We start from the raw sequence: 23,053 nt of genomic DNA on the forward strand, positions 1-23,053 counted from the left end.
AGATAGTCATGGGTATAAACTCCCAGTTATAAGATAATAAGTTCTGAAGATGTAATGTACACTACGATGACTACAGCTAAAACTGCTATATATGTAAGATAGCTATTAAAAGAGTAAATTCAGTGAGTTCTCATCACAAGAATTTTTCCCCCTTTCTTTTTCCTTTTTTATTGTATCTATAGAAGTGGTAGTTAGCTGAACCTATTGTGATGATCATTTCACAAATCAAACCATCATACTGTATATCTTAAACTTACCCGGTGAATCATGTCGATTATTTCTCAATAAAACTGGGAAAAAAATGAAAGTGAAATAAAGACATTTTCATATAAAAGACAACTGGAAGCAGTGGATTAGTACTACAAGAAATTATAAAGAAGTGGAAGTTCTTCAAGATGAAGCAAACAGACATCAGATGGAAAACTTCGAACTTCGAAAAAACCTGAACACAGGAAATGGTATAAACCTGGGTGGGTATGCAAAAAAGTCTATATTTTTCTTTCCTTTTGCCATCTTACTATTTCTTTATAAACTACATACCTATTTGAAAACATTTAAAAAAGCTACTATGACATACTTAACACTTAAGTGTGATTGTTAACCATTCAAATACATTGCAGACAATATTCTTTTAGAACAGTATAGATTTTTATATTGAAAGATTTTTATTTTTCTTTTTATGTTTTTAAAGATTTTATTTAAGAGAGAGAGAGAACATGAGAGAGAGAGAGACAGCAAGCATGAGTAGGGGGCAGAAGGAGAGGGAGAAGCAGGTTCCCCACTGAGCAGGAAGCTCAACATGGGACTCATCCCAAGACCCTTGGATCACAACCTGAGCTAAGGAAGATGCTTAAATGACCGAGCCACCCAGGTGCTCCTGGAAGACTCTTAACTTTTCATGTGTAGTCCACATGTCTAGGAAATGTACCATTGTAATTCTTAATAATTAGAATATCACTCATAAAGTGCCAGCTTATTTTATGAAGTACAGCTGTTGTTATGGAATTTTATCAGTTTAGAATCTCATTTCAGAAAAGCTGATACTACACTGCATTTCTTTTTTTTTAATAATAAATTTATTTTTTATTGGTGTTCAGTTTGCCAACATACAGAATAACACCCATTGCTCATCCTGTCAAGTGCCCCCCTCAGTGCCCATCACCCATTCCCCCCACCCCCCTCCCTCCTCCCCTTCCACCACCCCTAGTTCGTTTCCCAGAGTTAGGAGTCTTTATGTTCTGTCTCCCTTTCTGATATTTCCCACACATTTCTTCTCCCTTCCCTTCTATTACCTTTCACTATTATTTATATTCCCCAAATGAATGAGAACATATAATGTTTGTCCTTCTCCGACTGACTTACTTCACTCAGCATAATACCCTCCAGTTCCATCCACGTTGAAGCAAATGGTGGGTATTTGTCATTTCTAATGGCTGAGGAATATTGCATTGTATACATAGACCACATAATCTTTATCCATTCATCTTTCGATGGACACCGAGGCTCCTTCCACAGTTTGGCTATTGTGGACATTGCTGCTAGAAACATCGGGGTGCAGATGTCCCGGTGTTTCATTGCATCTGTATCTTTGGGGTAAATCCCCAGCAATGTAATTGCTGGGTCGTAGGGCAGGACTATTTTTAACTCTTTGAGGAACCTCCACACAGTTTTCCAGAGTGGCTGCACCAATTCACATTCCCACCAACAGTGCAAGACGGTCCCCTTTCTCCACATCCTCTCCAACATTTGTGGCTTCCTGCCTTGTTAATTTTCCCCATTCTCACTGGTGTGAGGTGGTATCTCATTGTGGTTTTGATTTGTATTTCCCTGATGGCAAGTGATGCAGAACATTTTCTCATGTGCGTGTTGGCCATGTCTATGTCTTCCTCTGTGAGATTTCTGTTCATGTCTTTTGCCCATTTCATGATTGGATTGTTTGTTTCTTTGCTGTTGAGTTTAATAAGTTCTTTATAGATCTTGGAAACTAGCCCTTTATCTGATACGTCATTTGCAAATATCTTCTCCCATTCTGTAGGTTGTCTTTGAGTTTTGTTGACTGTATCCTTTGCTGTGCAAAAGCTTCTTATCTTGATGAAGTCCCAATAGTTCATTTTTGCTTTTGTTTCTTTTGCCTTCGTGGATGTATCTTGCAAGAAGTTACTGTGGCCGAGTTCAAAAAGGGTGTTGCCTGTGTTCTCCTCTAGGATTTTGATGGAGTCTTGTCTCACATTTAGATCTTTCATCCATTTTGAGTTTATCTTTGTGTATGGTGAAAAGAGTGGTCTAGTTTCATTCTTCTGCATGTGGATGTCCAATTTTCCCACCACCATTTATTGAAGAGACCGTCTTTCTTCCAGTGGATAGTTCTTTCCTCCTTTATCGAATATTAGTTGACCATAAAGTTCAGGGTCCACTTCTGGGTTCTCTATTCTGTTCCACTGATCTATGTGTCTGTTTTTGTGCCAGTACCACACTGTCTTGATGACCACAGCTTTGTAGTACAACCTGAAATCTGGCATTGTGATGCCCCCAGATATGGTTTTCTTTTGTAAAATTCCCCTGGCTATTCGGGGTCTTTTCTGATTCCACACAAATCTTAAGATAATTTGTTCTAACTCTCTGAAGAAAGTCCATGGTATTTTGATAGGGATTGCATTAAACGTGTATATTGCCCTGGGTAACATGGACATTTTCACAATATTAATTCTGCCAATCCATGAGCATGGAATATTTTTCCATCTCTGTGTGTCTTCCTCAATTTCTTTCAGAAGTGTTGTATAGTTTTGAGGGTATAGATCCTTTACATCTTTGGTGAGGTTTATTCCTAGGTATCTTATGCTTTTGGGGGCAATTGTAAATGGGATTGACTCCTTAATTTCTCTTTCTTCAGTCTCATTGTTAGTGTATAGAAATGCCACTGATTTCTGGGCATTGATTTTGTATCCTGCCACGCTACCGGACTGCTGTATGAGTTCTAGCAATCTTGGGGTGGAGGCTTTTGGGTTTTCTATGTAGAGTATCATGTCATCGGCAAAGAGGGAGAGTTTGACTTCTTCTTTGCCAATTTGAATGCCTTTAATGTCTTTTTGTTGTCTGATTGCTAAGGCTAGGACTTCCAGTACTATGTTGAATAGCAGTGGTGAGAGTGGGCATCCCAGTCTTGTTCCTGATCTTAGGGGAAAGGCTCCCAGTGCTTCCCCATTGAGAATGATATTTGCTGTGGGCTTTTCGTAGATGGCTTTTAAGATGTCAAGGAAAGTTCCCTCTATCCCTACACTCTGAAGAGTTTTGATCAGGAATGGATGCTGTATTTTGTCAAATGCTTTCTCTGCATCTAATGAGAGGATCATATGGTTCTTGGTTTTTCTCTTGCTGATATGATGAATCACATTGATTATTTTACGGGTGTTGAACCAGCCTTGTGTCCCAGGGATAAATCCTACTTGGTCATGGTGAATAATTTTCTTAATGTACTGTTGGATCCTATTGGCCAGTATCTTGTTGAGAATTTTTGCATCCATGCTCATCAGGGATATTGGTCTGTAATTCTCCTTTTTGGTGGGGTCTTTGTCTGGTTTTGGAATTAAGGTGATGCTGGCCTCATAGAACGAATTTGGAAGTACTCCATCTCTTTCTATCTTTCCAAACAGCTTTAGGAGAATAGGTATGGTTTCTTCTTTAAACGTTTGATAAAATTCCCCTGGGAAGCCATCTGGCCCTGGACTCTTGTGTCTTGGGAGGTTTTTGATGACTGCTTCAATTTCCTCCCTGGTTATTGGCCTGTAAAGGTTTTCTATTTCTTCCTGTTCCAGTTTTGGTAGTTTGTGGCTTTCCAGGAATGCGTCCATTTCTCCTAGATTGCCTAATTTATTGGCGTATAGCTGTTCATAATATGTTTTTAAAATCGTTTGTATTTCCTTGGTGTTGGTAGTGATCTCTCCTTTCTCATTCATGATTTTATTAATTTGAGTCTTCTCTCTCTTCTTTTTAATAAGGCTGGCTAATGGTTTATCTATCTTATTAATTCTTTCAAAGAACCAACTCCTGGTTCTGTTGATCTGTTCCACAGTTCTTCTGGTCTCGATTTCGTTGAGTTCTGCTCGAATCTTTATTAACTCCCTTCTTCTCTTGGGTGTAGGATCTATTTGCTGTTTTTTCTCTAGCTCCTTTATGTGTAAGGTTAGCTTTTGTATTTGAGTTCTTTCCAGTTTTTGAATGGATGCTTGTATTGCGATGTATTTCCCCCTTAGGACTGCTTTTGCTGCATCCCAAAGATTTTGGATGGTTGTATCTTCATTCTCATTAGTTTCCATGAATCTTTTTAATTCTTCCTTAATTTGCTGGTTGACCCTTTCATCTTTTAGCAGGATGGTCCTTCACCTCCACATGTTTGAGGTCCTTCCAAACTTCTTGTTGTGATTTAGTTCTAATTTCAAGGCATTATGGTCTGAGAATATGCAGGGGACGATCCCAATCTTTTGGTATCGGTTCAGACCCGATTTGTGACCCAATATGTGGTCTATTCTGGAGAAAGTTCCATGTGCACTTGAGAAGAATGTGTATTCAGTTGAGTTTGGATGTAAAGTTCTGTAGATATCTGTGAAATCCATCTGGTCCAGTGTATCATTTAAAGCTCTCGTTTCTTTGGAGATGTTGTGCTTAGAAGACCTATCGAGTATAGAAAGAGCTAGATTGAAGTCACCAAGTATAAGTGTATTATTATCTAAGTATTTCTTCACTTTGGTTAATAATTGATTTATATATTTGGCAGCTCCCACATTCGGGGCATATATATTGAGGATTGTTAAGTCCTCTTGTTGAATAGATCCTTTAAGTATGATATAGTGTCCCTCTTCATCTCTCACTACAGTCTTTGGGGTAAATTTTAGTTTATCTGATATAAGGATGGCTACCCCTGCTTTCTTTTGAGGACCATTCGAATGGTAAATGGTTCTCCAACCTTTTATTTTCAGGCTGTAGGTGTCCTTCTGTCTAAAATGAGTCTCTTGTAGACAGCAAATAGATGGGTCCTGCTTTTTTTATCCAGTCGGAAACCCTGCGCCTTTTGATGGGGTCATTAAGCCCGTTCACGTTCAGAGTTACTATTGACAGATATTAGTTTAGTGTCATCATGATAACTATTCAGTCCTTGTTTTTGTGGAATGGTCCACTGAACTTCTTCTTAAAGGGGAATTTTAAGAGTCCCCCTTAAAATTTCTTGCAGAGCTGGTTTGGAGGTCACATATTCTTTTAGTTGCTGCCTGTCTTGGAAGCTCTTTATCTCTCCTTCCATTTTGAATGAGAGCCTTGCTGGATAAAGTATTCTTGGTTGCATGTTCTTCTCATTTAGGACCCTGAATATATCCTGCCAGCCCTTTCTGGCCTGCCAGGTCTCTGTGGAGAGGTCTGCTGTTACCCTAATACTCCTCCCCATAAAAGTCAGAGATTTCTTGTCTCTTGCTGCTTTAAGGATCTTCTCTTTATCTTTGGAATTTGCAAGCTTCACTATTAAATGTGGAGGTGTTGAACGGTTTTTATTGATTTTAGGGGGGGGGAATCTCTCTATTTCCTGGATCTGAATTCCTGTTTCCCTTCCCAGATTAGGAAAGTTTTCAGCTAGAATTTGTTCAAATACATATTCTGGCCCTCTGTCCCTTTCGGCACCCTCGGGAACACCAATTAAACGTAGGTGTTTCTTCCTCAGGCTGTCGTTTATTTCCCTTAATCTATCTTCATGGTCTTTTAATTGTTTGTCTCTTTTTTCCTCAGTTTCCCTCTTTGCCATCAACTTGTCTTCTAGGTCACTCACTCGTTCTTCCACCTCGTTAACCCTCGTCGTTAGGACTTCTAGTTTGGATTGCATCTCATTCAATTGATTTTTAATTTCTGCCTGATTAGCTCTAAATTCTGCAGTCATGAAGCCTCTTGAGTCCTTTATGCTTTTTTCTAGAGCCACCAGTAGCTGTATAATAGTGCTTCTGAATTGGCTTTCTGACATTGAAGTGTAATCCAGATTTTGTAACTCTGTGGGAGAGAGGACTGTTTCTGATTCTTTCTTTTGAGGTGAGGTTTTCCTTCTAGTCATTTTGCTCAGTGCAGAGTGGCCAAAAGCAAGTTGTATTGGGAAAAGTAGAAAAAGAGAGGAGAGAAAGAAGGAAAGAAAAGAGAAAGAGAAAAAAAAGGAAGAAAAAAAAACGAAAAAAAAAAGAAGAGAAAGAAAAAAAGAAAGGAGAAAAAAGGGGGGTGGGGGAAGGAAACAAATCAAAAAGCAAAACAAAACAAAAAAACAAAACAAAACAAAAAAAAGAACCACGGGGGAGTATCTTCTCATTCTGTGTACTTTAAGTCCCTTGGCTTCCCCTGGAACTTGTCCGTCTAGCTGGTCTTCTGGGGGAGGGGCCTGTTGTGCTGATTTTCAGGTGTTAGCAGTTGGGGGAGCTGCTGTGCCCCTGCCTGGTGCAGGGCTCAGTGGGGGTTGTTTACCCCGTGAGGCCGCAGGAGCAACAGCCCCAGTGGCGGGGCAGCTCTGGAAACCTGGATTCAGCTCCGGCAGGAACTCCGTCTGCAGGGCCTGGAGGCTCCGGGCGGGGCCGCTGATCTGCTCAGCTGGGGCAGGAGCGTCCTTGCTGTCCTGGGCCTTCCCGGCCTCTGCCTGTCCCGGGGGAGGCGGGATCCTGGGCTGTGTCCCGGCGCCCTGTGCTCCGGAGCCTGCGCTGTTGGATTCGCGCTCCCGGGCCGCGCAGCCCCCTCCGCGGAGCCTCTTCCTCCGCCCGAGCCCCCCCGAGCTGCTCCCGCCCCGCAGCCCCCTCCGCGGAGCCTCTTCCTCTGCCCGAGCCCCGCCGAGCTGCTCCCGGGGCCGCGCAGCCCCCTCCGCGGAGCCGCCCCCCAGCCCCTCCGAGCTGCTCCGGGTCCCGCCGAGCGCTGCAGCCCTTAGGGAGCTCGGCGCATCTCCCGGGGCGCAGGTGTCTGTTAGTGTCCCCGGGAGCCCGAGGGCATCCTCGCCCTCCTGGGTCCTGCTCCACCTCCCTGCGAGCCCCTTTCCGCCCGGGAAGGTCGGTGCAGCTCCTGCTCCTCCGGGACGGGGCTCTCCTGTCCTGGGGACACTCGCCCCGGCCTCAGCCCGGCTCCTCGCGGGGCTCCTCCCCCTTGGAGGCCTTTTGTGTCTTTATTTCTTTTCCCCCCGTCTTCCTACCTTGATAGAAGCGCGAACTCTTCTCACTGTAGCGTTTCAGCTGTTCTCTCTTTAAATCTCAGGCCGAATTCGTAGATTTTCAGGATGATTTAAAGGTAATTTGGTGGGGACAGGTGATTTGGGGACCCTACTCTTCTGCCATGTTGCCCCTTCTCCCTACACTGCATTTCTTGTGATAGAAAAGATAATTAGATGATTTATCTATGAAAAAATAAGGATTTTACAAATATTTTCAATAACATAGCTCATTGTGGTAACTGAAAATAAAGAGTTTATTAAAGAAAGCTTACTGAAAAACAGAAAGACTTGGAAGTACATACACTGATGTCTTAATTCAAAATATCTGTGAAATTAAAGAGCAGAAATGGAGGGAGAGATCACTTTATATATTTGTGGATTTTTCCTTTTCTTTTTCAAAGTACGCCTTTGTAAAAAAAAAAAAGAAAGGTAAAAAATAAGATTTGTTTTATAAAATTGTTTTGAGACTTAAATGAAATAATGTTGATAAGCTTTAAATTAGCACAGCAGTCAGGAACAAATGTTAAATATATTTATAAATGACAACTGTCTTTTAGCTCACATTTGTTATTCTACATTCGTATAATCACATGTCGTGAATTAATAAAAACTGTTATATAACCATAACATCCCATGAACCTACTATGAAGCTACTAAAGCATCAATGTCTCCCACACTGGCAGACCTTCAGATTGTATCTACAGGAAACAAAGTGACGGTTAAAAAAAGGAAAATACAATATGGAGTAAATCAGGGTATATGTGTTTCTCACAGAACTACCATCTCCCCTCACGTTTGTATCCACTTGAACATATTAGGAGAGGTTATGATGGGCCTAATTTCTTTTATACATGTGAAGAACTCAAAATCACAGTAAGTAAAAATTCACAAGGAGAAAATGCTGCATATCAAAATAAAACACCTTAATTGTTGAAGTTGAAGAAAGAAAGATTTGAATCTACAAAGGACATTTCATGCAAGGCATCTAATTGCAAAGTAAACACTATTACTTAGCAAATATCATCATCGTTTTTACACCATTGCTTCTGGAGGGCATTTGATGGTACCCATGAGGCCAGAATGAGTCCATTTACTTTCCTGTGCCTATTGAAAGTACAAGGAAATATTCAGGATGTTGGAAATATCTGGTATAGAAGACCATTCTTTACTTGTTGTCTTTTCTTTACTCCTCCCTTGTATTCCCTTTGCTAATAGTAGTATCAAAGAAAATGTGGCTTTGTCATTAAGGAAAGAATCTTTTGGTATATAGATTAAACTCAATTTTGTATCAAAACTATTATCTTGTATAGCTTATCAGAAATGCTGACACTAACCCTTCCTCTCATCTCATTTGGACTTTTGGTGCTGTCATAATTTTCATGCACACACATCAGGATGTGTGGAGCTAATACAAATGTATGTCTTTGGCATAAATAATATTCATTGTTGAATTTTCTTCTATGATGTTTTTATGACCAGCAACCCTTACACTAGGCAGATAACCGCAAATTGTGATTTTCAACGAATCATCTGGTAATAAAGAAGTATGTGCTGCGCAAATTGAGCCCTCTTCCATATGACATGAGCAGCTTCAACATAAATTATCTGTAACAGGTTTATTTGTCATGAACTGCAGCCAAAATACCCTGATGGCTAAGTTACCTCCTGCATCTTAAAACTCCCCATCAAAAAAATTTTTATGGCTTTTGAGTTAGAGCTTTGCCATCAAAAGCTGTTCTTCTCTAGCATCAGTTATGACTTCTCCTGAAATTGAATAGAGAGGATTAGCAATGCCAAGTTGCTCAATTACAGCTTATTTGGCAGCTTGTAACCATATACAAAGAAAATAGGAAGATAAAAATAAACACAAAATATTGAACCTTAGTGTTAGCCTTTTACATAGATTAATTCATTGAATGTTCATGACATCTTTAGGAAATAGGTTTTATTATTTTCCCCATCTCACAGTTTCACAGATAAGGAATCTGGTAGGTTGGTGGAAGTTAATTAAGATGGCTAATATCACCCAGCCAAGAAGTGATGGAATCAGTCAGTAGAAAACCCCAGAATTCTGAGTACCATGCTTTTAAGTAAACTACTTTTCATTCTACATACAAGTATTATGTGTTATTTTGAGCAAAGCATTTTGGGTGCTGTAGGAAAGGCAGAAGACAAGACCTAGATCTTCCCTCAAGTTGTTCAAAATACAATGGAGGAAACAGACATATACTTACATACATGCAGTAAGGGGCAAAACATGACCATTTCAAAAATGAGGGGTAAAGAATGTGAATTGGGAACAGATTGATGAATGCTGACTCTAAGGATCTAGAAAGTTTTTATGAAAAAAGTAGCAAGAACACACTATCTACATACATTCTATTTTTTTTATAAAGTCAGAGAAAGAAAAGGAACTTGACATTTGTGGAATGTCAAGGTATTGTCTGTGGCTGATATAAGATAAATTTATTACTTTCTTATGTCTGTTTAACATGTAAAATACATATCAGGGATTTACCTGAAACCCTCAAACCAGTAAATGCCAAAGCTAGCGCTGGAACACAGGTAGCCTAATTCCAAGGTCCATGTGTTTCCCTATACACCAAAGGTTGTAAACAAACATTTTCAGTCCAAAAAGATAATGGGAAAACCAGGCTGCATGTAAGACAATCATAATGTTGGGTCCTGGGGCATACATGTCTCATAGTATATGCCCCATCCAAAACATTCAAATACTTTGAAATAAACTATATCAGGCACCCCAAAAAAGAAAAGGAAAGGAAAAAAATATATGTAAACCAAATTTACTCCATAGGCATCATACTATGATTTTTCTTTAGGGCTTCTAACCACACTAAATGAAGAAATGAATTAATATGTGTAGCAATTTAAATTAAGAAAAGCATTTTTGGTATTTAAAAAAGCATTATAAAAATTAACTGGCTTTATAAAATGGTAATAAAGATTCTTCTAAAATGTAACATACCTCCAAAAGATTATGCTTATCGGGAAGAAAGGAAGGAAGGAAGGAAAGAAGGAAGGAAGGAAGGAAGGAAGGAAGGAAGGAAGGAAGGAAGGAAGGAAGGAAGGGAGGGAGGGAGGGAGGGAGGGAGGGAGGGAGGAAGGAAGGAAGGAAAAAAGGAAGGAAGGAAAAAAGGGAGGGAGGGAGGGAGAGAAAATAAATAATGAAAAGACTATCTAGGAAAAAGTACCTGAGACTGTAACACTACATTAGCACTTTGATATATGTCATTCATTCATTCACTCATTCATTCCACACATATGCCAAGCACCACGCTAAATATTAGGAGATATAATATTAGGAGATATAATCTTAAGTAAAAATAGACATATTCTACCTTTATGTAGTTTGCAGTCCAATGATACAAGAGAGAGGATGGAAACTGATAGAAAGCTATTAGTTGGAATCAATTTTGGAGTCCAGTCACAGAGGTTTCGTGCTAGAGATTGAAGTGAAAAAGGCATTAAGTGACTTCAGTAACTTAGATGAGTGGAAGGACACAACATTCTGACAACCAAGAATCTCTCCTGCACACACACACACACACAGCACACACAAACACATCTGAACTCAAATGAGGCTCCTCCTGGAAGAAGAAACAAGTATGCAGTCCCTGAAGAAAGCTTCAATCAGCAGGGTCTGGCCAGTAACCAACAGGGAAGCCCAGCTGCTTGGCCCACAGCAATCTACATCGGGCAGCAATCCACTCTCTGTGAGCAAGCGCTCTAGACCATCTGTGAATTTAGAAAGAGGAGGCAAAAACAGCATCAGCTCAGCCAAAAGCAAGAGCATCCAAAAATGAAAGTGCAACCAAATCTGTGCAAAAGGACATTTCATCAGGGATCCAGCTTTTTAGTTCCAGGCTGACCTACAGGTCAGTTCAGTTTAAATAAACAAACATTTGTTGAGCCACTCCATGTGCCACACACAATAAGAGGGGCTGAAAATAGAGAGATAATAAGGAGGATTTCTTGCCCTCCAGGAGCCCCCAGTCTAGTGGAAGAGACAGATGTATATACATAGAGTATACTAAGAGTACTTGCAAAAAGCACAACATTGTCCAAATGGAGACGTCTAGGAACTTTTCCCAAAGCAGGTTTCTCAAATGGAATTGTGTGTACAGATTACCTGAGAACTGTCAATATGCAGATTGTTATTCTGTGCATCTGGGGGTAGGGGCTAAGATTTCACATTTCTAACATGTTTCCATGTGAAGTGGAAGCTACTGCTCTGAAGACCATATCCTGAATATGAAGGTAAGAGGAGACCCCACCACCACCACCACCACCACCACCACGCCTAACTGTCATGACTAGACCAAGAAGCTAAGAAAGGGTATTTTACTAAAGATGAGCTAGTAAAGACAGGCATATGGGAGCCAGTGATCTGTGGGGATGCTCAGAGCAGTTCCCTCTTAGTAGGGCAGAAACCATGAAGTTAAAAGAGTCCACAGATGTAGGCAGGAGACAGATCTGAGGAGAAAATTGAATTTTATTCTACAGGTAAGTCAGTGATGCATAAGTTTTGAGTACTTAGTCACTTGAAAATCCCTGGGCTCTCTGTCCCCACTAGATTCTAATTCTAAAGCCTTTGGAACAGTAATCTGAATTTTGTGCAATGCCCCTCCCTCAGTGATTTTTAAGCAGATGATTAGCAGACCACACTTTGAAAAACATGGCACAGATGCTGGGAAGGACCCAAGAGTTTTATACGGAGAAATGAGTTTTGCTTTTTGGAAAGTCCCTGTAGAGCTATTGGTTTGAAGTGGAAAAGTCTGGAACTGTACAAACTAGTTAGGAGCCTGTTAAAATAATTCAATCACATGATGAGACAAGTCCAAAATAGAGCATTCAGAGGAGAGGACAGATTTGAGAAACATGTAGGGATGGATATGTCAGCACTTTCCAGCTGAGTAAGAGTGAAGAATGAGGAAGTTAGAGGAACCTCCATGATTCCTAGATTTCCGGTGTAGGTGATTAAGAAGATGGTGAAGCCAACAATTGAAATAGAGAAAAAAAAAATCAAGAATTGGTTGACGATGATAAATTTCAGAATAGGGTAGCTAGCTTTTAGGCTCCAGAGGGCCAAGCCAGAATAAATGGGCAGCAGAAGTGGGCTCTAAGACAGGAGTTCAAGAGAGAAATTAGGAATGGAGATCTCATGGAGAGGAAGAAATACAACAGCCTTAATGTCACCTGCCTCTTGCATTCCTCACAGTGCAAGGCTAAAGTCTACAAAGACACTGGTAAAATTTAACACTGTTACCGCTACACTTTAGTCTCTTTGGAAAGGAAACTTCTATTTATTATCAGCCACAAATAACCTAGAGGAAATTAAAACAAAAGTTTTAACAGAAACTACTGAAGGGAGGCCTCTGGGAATCTATGGATAAAAGAGATGCGACATTACAAAGGAATTACCATTTGAGGCATCATCTTCTCATGCAAAGGTCAGGCTGTTAGTGGTGAATGGTTGCAGAGTACTAGCCAGTGTGTGACTCAACCTAAAAATAATTTTATTGCAAAACTGAAGGTTGGGGAAGAGATGTCAAGGTATACAACCCCATAATGATCATTAGGCAGAAATGAATCAACATAAGCTATACAAGCTCTGTGCCAGTACAATCATTTATTTAATTAAGCTAATGGGAGTAACTGATTCAAACACCACCCACAGCATCAATCAATCATGGATTTGGGTTGAGCAGATAATATTTTCAATAATGAGTTTCATCTTTCTTTTCAAAATGAAATTCATAATCTTGTTAAACTTTAGTAGAAGGCCTAGGTTGTACCTATTATAGTACAATTTTGGTGTGTCTAAAGAACTACTTTTATATTTTTTGGATATAGTCATCTCACAGAATATTCCACTTTGATGGACAGAGAAAAAAAATTTAAATGACAGGGAGGTGGATTTCTCACTTGCCTTCTTTAGTCTCTGCCAACAGAGCTAAAGCCTAGGAATAGCCCTTTAATATGCTCAAACACCCTGCCCACCACTGGGGGAGCATTACGTACACCAAGCTACATTCATAGGCTGGAATGGTATCCTGATGTTAAAAATGTTGTCAAGTAACTTCAGAAAATACAAAGACACTATTTCAGTTAAAAAAGCAAAATATATGGGGTGCCTGGGTGGCTCAGTCTGTTATGTGTCTGCCTTCGGCTGGAGTCATGATCTCAGTAGAGTGCCGCATAGAGTTCCCTGCTCAGCGGAGTCTGCTTCTCCCTCTCCCTCTGTACCCAAGTCATGCTTGCTCTGTCTCTCATGCTCTCTCTTTCAAATAAACAAATAATCTTTTTAAAAACTATATATGTGTGTATGTCTATAGATTACCTAAACAAAAATGTATGCATTAATACTAAAAAAGTAACAAAAAATTAGACAATACTAAGATGATATCAAAGAAGATTTCTTAGTGATAGGGTTACGGGTTTGGGGTTTTCTCTTCTTTCCTTGTTTCAGTTTGTTTCTCATTTTTCTGAAATGAGCGAACTATAATCATAATATAAAAGATCACACACAAAACAATTCAGGCTTCCTACCTGTATTTATTTCCCCTATGATCCTGTTTTTGGTTGGTTCTCTACAGGCTTAGACACTGGGGGGTCAAGGGGTAATCAGAGAAGGGTCACAGCAAACAACCAGACATAAGAGCTAGGTCCACATGAGAGGCAAGAAGGCCCAAAGCAGAGACAACAACCTAGTTATAACCATCTTCCTCAATGATCCTTCAAATAGCTCCTCATGACCTTCATAGGATAACTGCTAAGGAATTTCAGGTCACTCTGATGATTCAAACCAGCTTTTTTGTTATTATATTTATGAGGTAGGAATCAACACCACATAGAACATCTCCATTCAAGCTATTTTTCATGAAAGATAAGAGAGTGCATCTGCATCGTGCTGTGTTTCAATTGGAGAAAAGCCTATTCACATTTGAGATATAACATCAAAAAGACAGGAAATAATAAGTGCTGGCAAGATCGTGAAGAAAAGGAAATCCCTGAACACTGTTACTAGAAATCTAAATTGGTGCAGTCACTATGGAAAACAACATGGAGGTTCCTCAAAAAATTAAAAATAGAACTACTATGTGATCCAGGAATATGTTTTAGATATATATCTAAAGGAAATAAAGTGACTACCTTTAAGAGATCTGTGCCTCATATTGACTGCAACATTACCCACAATAGCTAAGACATAAAAACAATGTAAATGTCTATCAATAGAAGAATGAAGAAAATGTGAGATCTATATATTATTTAATCATAAAAAAGAAACAACTCTTGACATTTGCAAAAACATAGATGAACTCTGAGGGTATTATGCTAAGTGAAATAAATTGGACAGAAAAAGACAAATCCTATTGATCCTACTTATATGTGGAATATTAAAAAACATGAACTTACAGAAACAGAAAGCATATTGGTATTCACCAGAGGTGAGAGGTGGGGGAGATGGAAGTGGTCAAAATGTACAAAATTCCAGTTATAAGATGAGTAAATTCTTAGTGTACATCGTGGTGACTATAGTTAACAATACTGTATGCTATACTTGAAAGTTGCTAAGACAGTGAATCTTAAAAATTCTCACCATAAAAAAGGTAACTATGTGAGGTGATGGATGTGTGGATATGTTACCTTATTGTGGTACCTATTCTGTAGTACATACATATATCAAATCATCACATATTATATATTAAATTTACATAATACTATATGTCAATTATATCTTAATAAAGCTGAGGAAGAAGGATAAAACACACAAACCCTTTCCAGGTACTGATATTTTAAACCTTTCCATTACAAACAGATATAATTTTTCTCTTCTTTACATCAAAATGTGTCATTTCCAGGGAGAAAAATGTGCAAATTAAATATTTATTATGATATTCTTAAAGTACTTTTTCCATCATACAAAATGATATTCTGCTTAGGAATTTATGAAACAGCGATCCTTGTAAGAATTTCAGAACCAATCTGTTCTACTTTTAAGAACAATTCTATTTGGTATAGTTCTTGACAATTTGATTTGCATACTATATTCATGAAGCTTAATTACATTAGCATAATTGTAGTACTGGGCTTTAAAAAAATGTGTAATGTAACTTTGTCCCATTTAGATTTTCAGGGACTTCGTGTGGCATTTGAAAAACTTTCAATGACAAAAACAAAAATAATAAGCAGAGAGTCCTTTTCCAAGAGTTCAATTGAACTATAAAATCACAAACAAAAGCAGAAAGTTAATAATATTTGACCTGGACCACCTTTTCCAGGAGGCAACCCAAATACTTCAAATTTCCTAATAGCCCAGTGAAGCAAGTCTGGATTCCTGCTGTTTTCTCCTTCTCTTTTCCACCTTCATCAAGTAATATAGCTTTATGTCTGAATATTAGAACATCTGTTTTATGTAGAGAAGAAAAAAGGTGAAAGGAAGTTCATAGAGAAAAAAAGAGAGCATTAAAATTTATTTAAAATGGAAAAGAATAGGAAAGTCTAAAATATGAAATTCATAAATACCTCTGTATGATAGATACTGAAATAATAATACAGTAACAAATAGACCTACAATTTTTTCTACCTACCATGTTTTCATGCATGTATATTTAATTTGCAAGGCTCTAGGCTAGTCTTCCCTACCTAAAACATTTTCAAAACTATAGTTTAAAAAATATTTCTTAAGATATATGACAAGTAATGAGATACAGGCTTTTATGTGCTAGAAACTCAGTATGATTCAGAGCTATACAGAATTTCAGAAATCAACTCATCCAATATCCTCCATTAAAAGTGAGCACACTGAGGTTTGAGTGGTCAGTTATTCAAGACCAGCCAGGCAGAGGCTCACATTCTGTTTTATCAGAATTTTGCCAGTGGTTTCACTTTGTTGGCAGTAAAGCCACAAAGATTTGGTTGGTCCAACTCAAACTATCACCATTAAACTCAAATAAAAGTTTCCTGGCTCCTTTTCATTGCAACCTAACAGCAGCCCTGGGCTAGAGCCTGGTTGAGTCATAACACTCCCATCATCTCTCATGGCTCTATGAAAGAACTTGGGTAATTTATAGTAATGACAAATAACAACTAATATAGTCATTAAATCCTCACAATAATCCTCTGTAGTAGGCACTCTTATTATCCCCCACTGCCGAATGAGGCAATTGAGACAGACAGTTTGTGTGGCTTCCCCAAAGTCACTCAGTTTATGTTAAAGGTAGATTATTACAGTATACTGTACAGTATATTGATTTGACTTTTAAAACTCTGAAAACTAATTAATATATTATTATTTCCATTTTATAGACAGGGAAATAGAACATCCAAGGGATCAAAATGCTACTCTAAGATGGCTTAAACAGTTGCTGGTAAAACCAGAGTTTGAACCAAGTACTGTTTGATTCAGAATTGGAATGTTCTTATATGTGTTATCTATGCAAGTCCTCCTTAAAAGAAATTACTTTTCAGGCCCTTTCTGGATATTGCTTTGATGTGTTACTTCTTAAAAGTCTTCTTCTACTGTTTCCTAGGCATCAAAACATTTCATTGGAGGGCATGAAGTGGAGCAACACACCCATTAATGCACCTCCCTGCCAATGATAGATGTCATGCATGTGACTTCTTTGGGTCAGTACAACACGGGTCCACAGCCCTGCGCTGTACCTTTTGTTAACTGTTAGAGTAGCATGGCAAACTCCAGTAGACATATGATTTTGCCATAGACTAGGTTACCAGTTGGTTAGTGAAGTATCAGAATCTCTCAACTAATGAGCTGAATATATCTCTAGAGAATTCAAATGGAATAATCTTCAAATATCTAGATATGCAAGCAACTATTTTTTATAATGATGGCTATCAGTGAAGAGAAGGCTCTGGCCTGCTGGATTGAGTTTAATTTTCTATACTGGTAAAAGGTTTTGTAAGAGAAAAGCAGAATTCATCCATTGGAGTAGGGAATGGGCTTCATCTGAATGATGAAGCGATGGGATATGGGGGTATTCCTTTAGAAGAAGGTAGGTGGGAAGCCTGAGTGGCTCAGCAGTTTAGCACCACCTTCGGCCCAGGGCCTGATCCTGGAGACCCGGGATGGAGTCCCGCATCAGGCTCCCTGCATGGAGCCTGCTTCTCCCTCTGCCTGTGTCTCTGCCTCTCTTTCTCTCTCTCTGTGTCTCTCAAGAATAAATAAATAAAATTTTTTAAAAAATAGAACAAGGTAGGTGCTAATAGGTATAATTAATATGAATAAAGATGAAATAAAAACCAGGATAGCTTCATATGGAGTTTCATAAGCTGAGGCTAGAGGTGGTAAAATATTTCTCAAATAAGATTTAATCCTAGGAATTGGGGACTGGCTCAGTGTGAAGAAAAAGGCATGACTGGGACTCCTGTGAGCTTAATCTAACTTAGGTTAGAAAGACACACTGCTGCCTAGAAACTCTCAAATTTACACAGATACTCACTGGTTCATAAGAGTGTATGGAGGCATTCTTAGAGATAATATCAACCATATCATCAAGATACAGATGTTGAAACTGAGAACAAAAATGATCAAGAGCATGTATGAAGTCATACATCCTAGAGTAATAACAGCCAACACGACTTCTGCCTATGTGTGATATACAACATTAGAACAATTAGCCATTTAAAATGCATCTTCTGAGGAAGGCGCTATAATTACCTCCATTTTACAAATGATATAACTAAATTATGAAAAGGTAAAAAGGTTAATTTAATGACACAAGATATTTAGGTAGCAAAATTGGGAAAGGCAACTTGAATTCAAAGCAGGCAGGAATGAGAACCCCAATAAGGGACCACAGAATTTTCCTCAAAACATGCAAATTCATTTCCCAGATCTCTTTCCTTGGAACCTAATAACAGCCCTTAGCTACAGCCCAGCTACTGACTCCTTAGTGCCACATCCTGCTCTTCAATGATAGTAACAATAGCTACTATGGACTGGCTTCTTACTCTGTGGCCAGCATCACTCTAAATATTTTATATCCTGGGGCAGAACCAGTGATGTTCAACAAACATTCCTTTTTTTGTTTCCTCCTCATTATGGGGCTCCTTGCAGTTAGTTAGAGACATACAAAGTGGCATGTAGCAGGTAGAAGCCTATGCCAGTCCTCCTGCTTCTACTGCCTCTCATCCCTTGCTGCAGAAAAGCAAAGTCCTCCTTTCCAGATGGCTGATCTACAGGATTCAAGCAGTCTGGATGATGAGCAGCTACATGGAGGTCAGTTGCCCCGGAGGCCTACCCCAACCCGTAAGTGAGTTTGTGTATGTGAGAAGTCAACTTCTGTTGCATGAAGCCACAAAGCTTTTAGGTTGCTTCTCAGTGTCCTCTGACATCTCCTGACTGGTAACATATGTCTGACTCACTTAATTTTCCTGATAGTCTTATGACTGTCAGATGAGGAAAAGGAGGCTCAAAGAAGTTGAAGGTCACCAAACTAGGGCATGGTAAGGCCAGACACAAATTCAGGCAGGTTCACTCTGGAGACTGTGTTCTTTCTTATTCATCACACTCTCACTGATATTTACAGTCACAAAGGATGTGCATACTGAAATGCTCTATTAAAGTTATTAACAGTCCATTTTGAATCATACTTTTTATATTCCAATGTGTCAAGTTACTGTTAACATGTAATTCCATTGAGCCATCGTGCTCTGCCTTGTTCCATCTTCTGTCAAGAGTTTCTAACATGGCATCCTTGGAAAATGATCAGGGCAAAAATAGCATAAAAGGGCTGGTTTCAAAATTAGAATTCTAACTTTAATATGCTGCAGCCAACACTAACAAAACATGTTGGTCAGCTGAAATAGAGAATGAGAACAGGAGCAAACAAAATCATTTTTTTATGAAAATATCCCATAGAATAAAACAGGCAGGTAAAAGCAAACCAGTAAAGAATTGGCTTCATTAGTAGAAAGTTACTAACAGCAAATAATGATCTCTAGAGGAAATAAATTTGTTTTTTAATGAGAGAAGGATTTATCTTATGATGATTAAATGGTAAGCAATAGAAAAATGTATCTGGAGAGAGAAAGAGGGCAAAGGTTTGAGAGAGAGAGAGATTAGCTGCTTTTTGCCCAACAGTCCATAATGAGGACGATTAGAGGAGACATAATTGATTACTAATATCTCTCAGCCTGGACATAAGAGGAATTATGGAAAATTAATCTTTCAGGTTATAATAAAATAGATGATGATAAATGTCATATATAACCATCAACATGGAACAAAACAGATGAGAAAGAGAAAGTCAAATAATGATTTCTTCCTTTTTTGTACTAAAGACTTGGTGAAGACACTACACACAGCTCTCAGAAATGCATCATAAGAAAAATGATATGAATATCTGCTAACATTTACAGGCTGCTTTCTATCAACTAAGCATTGTTTGAGGCATTTTACTGGAATTAGCTCACTTAATCCTCGTAATTCACATAGTTCTACTATCCCATTTTTAAGAGAAGGAAATTAAGACACAGAAACTTTGGAAATGTGCCTAAAATCACAAATGTAGAAAGTAATAGTGGCAGGATTTAACATCAGGGTTTAGCTCCACAGGCTGTACTCTCTCTCCCAAATCACTATTTCACAAATAGGTCATCATGAGGCTTCTTGTCATGGAAAAGTACAAGCCTTGAAATCAAAAGAGTTGAGTTTCATTCCTATCTACCTCTACCACTTACTACCACTTACCAAGGTTGAGGCTAGAATGCTATATTTTTAAGACATCCATGATCACCATCCCCTGCTCAGCATTGTTGTTATGATCAAGTAAGCAAGAGAAAGATGTGGAAAATCCTTTGTTAACTGCTAAGTGCTTTATACATATGAGAAACTATATTGAGGGCATAACACAGCACCTAGATGAATGTTTAAGGAATATAATTTCCTGGGAGTTTAGGTTTCCATTACAAAGTGCCAGAGTGGCTATCTTACACAACAGAAATTTATTTTCTCACAGTTCTGGAGGCTAGAAGTCTGAGACAAGGATACCAATGTGATTAGGTTTTGGCAAGAGTGATCCTCCTGGCTTGCCGATGGCTATCTTCTCCATTGGGTCCTAACATGACGGAAAGACAGATGGAGAGTAAACCCTCTGCTGCCTCTTCCTATAAAGGCACTAATCCCATCACCAGGGCCCCACCCTGGTGACTTCTTCTAAACCTAATTATCTGCCAAAGGCCTCATCTCTAAATACCATCACACCAGGGTGTTAGGATTTCAACATATGAATTGGGAGGGGGTAAGATACAATCTAGTTCAGTAGCACTGGGTGAAAAAACAAAGCATGTGTGTGTGTGTGTGTGTGTGTGTGTGTGTGTGTGTGTGTTTATATTCCATAGAGAATCTAGGAGACAAGGTGAATACAGGGCAAAAGGGAAACCTGAAAATAGCACTAAATGTTTGGTGAATCCATGATGTCACAGAAAAAAAAGTATGATGTACATATGTGTTCAAAATGATTATAAAATACTTTGAAAAGGAGGGCAGAACTCTTCTTTACAGAAATGTTAAAAAAAATAAGATAAACTACATTTTATGAGGCATTTCACTGCAGTGGGAAGAATAGGCTGCCCAAGCTCATCAGATAGATCTAAGCTTTGATCTTGACTTTGCTGTTCTGTGTCCTTGCTAGGGTTCCTTTCCAGCAACCTAGCACTATTCTTGGGTCTTAGAAATGTTCTAGAAGAATATATATTCTCCACTGCCAGAGATAGCTTTTGTGTTCTTAATGTTGATTTTTTTTTAACATTCACATATCCAACTTCTGATTCAATGTCTCTATGTGGCAGGTTTGTAGGAATCTCTGAGCAAATCCAACAGTGACTTCTTGGTACCCAGTCACCCCCACTGACTCTCCACAAAGACTTTCAGCAATCTGATTTTTCTACTTGGTTAAGAAAAAGTTCTAAATCATATTTGGATCCTCTCTTCTCTGACACTCTATACTCTGTATCTTGGCAGCTTTGCCTTCAACAACCATCTAGAATCCAACCACTGCTCATCATTTTCACCACATCCATCCTTATCCAAGTTTTCAACACTCCCACATGGATTATTGCTAAACAGCTTTCTTATGGTTTCTCTCATTTACACTCATGCCTATAGTGTGGTTCCCTATGCCAGAAAAACATTTTAAATGCCTGTGTTAACACAAGCAGATCAATTTTATTATAGCTTATTCTATTAACACACTTACATAGGGGCTAATAAATTGGATAACTGACTTAAAATCTATTTGTGACTCTTCCTAAAAAAGACTAGTCCAATCATTTAGAAGTATCTGATATGCTCTGGAATTAAATTGGTGAAAAATCGGAAAGATAAAAAATAATGTGTGTATAGACACACACAAAAAAAACACATGTACATATATATAAAGAATAAGAGACTGTGCCACACAAGTTCCTAGGGATCTTGGCTAGTTAAGTAGGTAAATTGGGATTCTCCTTGTAAAATATTTATTTACTAGAAGACTAGAAATCAAGTTCATTTAACCAATTCAATATTGTTGGTATGAAAGTCATGTGCAAAGTGTTTGTACATGCAAAGTGTGTGGGTCAGAAATTTAGGGCACGATGTGCTGAGGGAGAAGAGAGAGACTGCATTCTGTGAATTGATGTTGAGAGTTCTCAGCCAAACACATAGAACTTTCATTACAGATCCAGGACCAGCAGGGACAGAGTCAGAACCCTAAAGGCAGTTCCCAATTGACAAACAGGTGATGCTTCAGCAGTTCATTTGAAAATTGATTGTGTGGAACTCACACCATTTTCTCCCATAAAAACAGTGTTATAAACGGTGGTAGGGTGTGTCTCATGGCCAACACATAAAAGCTTATTTTGCCCATAATGGAGCTGAAACTCAGCACAATTGCTGCAGAAAAATAACTCTCCTGCAAATAGTAATGAAAAAAAGCAAAAACAAAAACCCCTATAAACTTGAATTAAAAAGTAGTGGCTTATTTCTCTTGAGTGCTACTGCTTATAGAGGCACAGTTTTAATTAAAAGAGGATGGGGGAGTACATGGAGATGTTGATGGAGAGTCTAAAGGGGACTGCTGAGAACTCAGGAGGGTGGCTCTGGTTATTGTTTTATTTCACTTTGAAACATAAGGTGTTGGTTCTCCTTGATACAGCATTACTTTTGTGCTTATAAACCTTGATGTGCACTAAAATTTTAAATTCTAAAAATGAAGAATGAGAAAAAAGGAAATAGGAGGTAAGAATATGATCATGAGTAACCTGAAGGAAGCTAAAAGTAAGAAAGATGGTTGGAAGGATGGATGTGTCTATGTGTGAGAAAATAGTCATCATGGAAAATCTGCTGAGAATAAAATGGCATATTGTGTTTATATTCTGTAGTTGGAGAATAAGGAAGAACGGTGGAGAAGTGATCTTGGATCATATTATTCCAAAACAAGTTAACTTTAGACAGTCTTGTAGCTATCTAGAACAAGACAGAAAAGGGAAAATATGAAGCAAGAAAAAAGGGAAAACGTATTTGATCAAACATTATTTACGTAGGAATATGTTTATTGAGAGCTTGGTGTTTATCATATTCTGAGTCTTTTTCTTTTTAAACACCTTTGTGATTAAATAATAATCTTACTTGCTAATAAATCATTTGAATTTAAACAGAAAAAAGTAATTTGAGATTTTAATTATCTTTATACTTTATACTTTAACTCTACTGGTATAAGTTATCTAGCTATGTCCAAATAAGCCCTTTGTATGATCCCCAGACTAACCCAACAGAATATGAAACTATTAGGATTGTTCAGTTATTTTAGATGTGCT

At 38.5% G+C, this 23,053-nt stretch overlaps 1 long non-coding RNA gene across 1 annotated transcript in view; it reads right to left on the bottom strand.

The window, feature by feature from the left end:
- Positions 1–10,677: 10,677 nt before the first annotated feature.
- The window catches only part of LOC112650489 (uncharacterized), a 218,511-nt gene continuing 206,135 nt past the window's right edge, over positions 10,678–23,053 (bottom strand). The window contains exon 7 of the long non-coding RNA XR_004803701.2: positions 10,678–10,966. This is a non-coding gene — a long non-coding RNA (uncharacterized LOC112650489). The remainder of the gene's footprint in view (positions 10,967–23,053) is intronic.

Source organism: Canis lupus, chromosome 11 (assembly GCF_003254725.2).
Source record: "Canis lupus dingo isolate Sandy chromosome 11, ASM325472v2, whole genome shotgun sequence".
In the NCBI taxonomy this organism is placed as follows: domain Eukaryota; kingdom Metazoa; phylum Chordata; class Mammalia; order Carnivora; family Canidae; genus Canis; species Canis lupus.